A 3,184-nucleotide genomic window follows, 5' to 3' on the forward strand; every position below is an offset into this window, starting at 1 on the left:
ACACTAGTTTTTTTCTAGTCTTATTTATTCTTTCCTATAAAACAGTCAGGGTTGTATCCTTTCACCATAATTATTCAATCTATATGCTGAGCAAGTAATCCAAGAAGGTGGACTATATGAAGAAGAATGTGGCATCAGCATTGGAGGAAGTCTCATTAAATACTTGTGATGAGGATGATACAACCTTGCTTGCTGAAAGCAAAGAGGACTTAAAGCACTTGCTGACATAGATCAAAAACTAGTCTTCACTGAGTCCAGTACAGCTAGATGGTGCCCGGCTACCACCACTGACTGCTCTGACCAGGATCACAACAGATGGTGCTGGACAGAGCTGAAGAAGGATGTAGAACATAATTCTAACTCACAAAAAAAAGACCAGATTTACTGGCCTAAGGAGACTGGAGAAACCCCGAGAGTATGGCCCCCAGACACCCTTTTAGCTCAGTGGTGAAGTCATTTCTGAGGTTCACCGTTCAGCCTGGGAGTGGACAGCCCCATAAAACCAAATGGGACTAATGAGGTACAGCAGTCCAGGGACAAGGGCCAGAAGGCAGAAGGGCACAAGGAAGCTGGTGATAGGGAACCCAAGGCTGAGTAAGGATAGTGTTGATGTGTTGTGAGGTTGTTAACCAGTGTCATAGGGCAACATGTGTCTTAACTGTTAAATGAGAAACTGTTTTGTTCTGTAAGCCTTCATCTAAAGTGAGAATAGCAGTACAATTGGAAGAACGTAGTCGATGTCACTGAACTGTGCATGTAGAAATTTTTGAAATGGTGTATCTTTGGCTGTGTATATTTTCACCAAAAAAAAAGGTCAAGAAGGGAGAGAGTTGACATGTTGTTCAGTTGTTAACCAATGTCATAAAATAATATGTGTACTACTGTTTCATGAGAAACTATTTGTTCTGTAAGCTTCACCTGAAGTACAATAAAAAAATAAATATAAATATAAATAAATAAACAGCATAGGAAAAAAAAACTACAGTCTTCAGTATGGATCACACCTCAACATAAAGAAAACAAAAATCCTGGTGATTGGATCAAAGCAACGCCGTGATAAATGGAGAAAAGATTAAAGTCGTCAAGGATTTCATTTTACTTGGATCCACAATCAATGCCCATGGAAGCAGCAGTCAAGACATCAAAGGACATATTACACTGGGCAAATCTGCTGCAGAAGACCTCTTAAGATGTTAAAAAGCAAAGATGTCACTTTGAGGACTAAGGTGCACCTGTCTCGAGCCATGGTGTTTTCAATTGCCTCATAAGCATGAGAAAGCTGGACAGTGATCAAGGAAGGCTGAAGAAGAATTGATCCCTTTGAATTATGGTGTTCACGAATAATATTGACTATACTATGGACTGTCAGAAGAATAAATCTGTCTTGGAAGAAGTACAGCCAGAATGCTCCTTAGAAGTAAGAATGGCAAGACTACATCTCATGTACTTTGAACATTTTATCAGGAGGGACTAGTCCAGGAGAAGGACATCATGCTTGGTAAAGTAGAGGGTCAGTGAAAAGAGGAAAACCCGCAACAAGATGGATTCACATAGTGGCTGCAACAGTGGGCTCAAACATAGGAATGACTGTGAGGATGCGCAGGACTGGGCTTTGTTTCCTTCTGTTGTACACTGGGTCACTATGAGTCGGAACTGACTCGGTGGCACCTAACAACAACAGGAAATACGATTCCTTTCTGCCTGACCCTTGAGATGCTTTCACAACTTACAGTCAAGAACATTCTCCCTATTGCAAGATTCTCTTCCCCTTATTGCAATAATCCTTTCGAATTAAGTTTCTCCTTACCTAAAGCTGGATTTGGTTTTATTTGACAATATAAATGATCAAAATGTTTCCGAATATTCTCCTTTCTCCCAGATTTGTAGTTGTACTTTTTGCACAGTAATCATGTCAGATACATGTTTGTGTTCTTAGCACGTCACACTCTCCCTTTGCCTCTGGCTCTGCTCCCTGTGCCTATTTCTGTCAATTTCTGTTCCTATTTTAGTCTCTGGACTGTTGTTGTATCTCTCTGTCTATATCATTTCCCTCTTTCTTCTTCACCTACCTGTCTCTTGAGGCCAAGCTCCTGTCTTCAGGTTGCTCCGGAGAGATCTGGATATAGAGTAGGTTCCTTCCCTGAGTCCAGCAGGCTGGTGACCACAGCTCCAGCCTAGGGTCTGTCTGCTTGTGTGGCAGAAGAACCTGAATTTATCTTTGGATCAGGATGTGAAAAACTGGTTTCAGTTTTGTTTTTATACCTGAATCCTCAGATGTTACAGTCTGTGTCTTATCCACCTCACATTCCCTCACAGTGTGAGCACATTGCCTGTATATGGTAAGTTCTCATTAAATTTGTTGTATAAATTAGGGAGATAGGAAAAGCATGCCCAGGGCCTCAAAATCAAATTCACGAGCAAGTTTATGCCACCAAAAAGCTGACCTGTTTCTCAGGTCAATACCCAATACTGAGAACAGACTTTAGTTTCGTTTCTCAGTATCATCCCAGTTCCCGGAAACGTTTATTTATTTATATTTTGAGAAAAACACTTAAAACAAACTGAAATTATTTTTGCTTATTCATATATTTCCATGTTCATGATCTGCCTCCCACACTAGGATATAAACACTCTAAGGGTAGGGATCTAGTCTGTTTTATTCATTTGTCAATCCACAGCAGCTAGAACACTTCCCAGCACACTGAAAACCCTCAATAAATACGTATGGAATAAATCCTGGGATCTTTATCATATCTTTGCTAAACCTCTGATCTGTGGTACTTGTATGATCAGGTTCGCTTAAGGATACATTGTCACAATGGGTGCAAGAAAGAAGAGACAGTCAGCAAAGAGAAGGTCTTAGAATGAGTGTGAGGAAAATATTGAGGTGAGGTGTTCTGACTTGGTAGTTAGAATGTGAATATGCGGTTTAGAGAGAACTGCTTTAGAAAAAGATGGGGGCAGAAGTGAGACTACATAATAAGTGGATGAGATGCATTCATTAATTCATTTCATCAACAAACATTCAGCAATTGTGCTAAGTTTTACACACTTGTTTTGAGAAACCTAGTTATAAAGGGAATAAAGCAAGGGCAAAAGCTTAGAAAGGAAGCAGGATCAAATCTGCATTTAATTAGGATAGGAAGAAATTAGTCTTACCTTGTCTAAAGTGAAGTCACCAGGA

This window comes from Trichechus manatus, unplaced genomic scaffold, assembly GCF_000243295.1.
Source record: "Trichechus manatus latirostris isolate Lorelei unplaced genomic scaffold, TriManLat1.0 scaffold00232, whole genome shotgun sequence".
Taxonomy (NCBI): domain Eukaryota; kingdom Metazoa; phylum Chordata; class Mammalia; order Sirenia; family Trichechidae; genus Trichechus; species Trichechus manatus.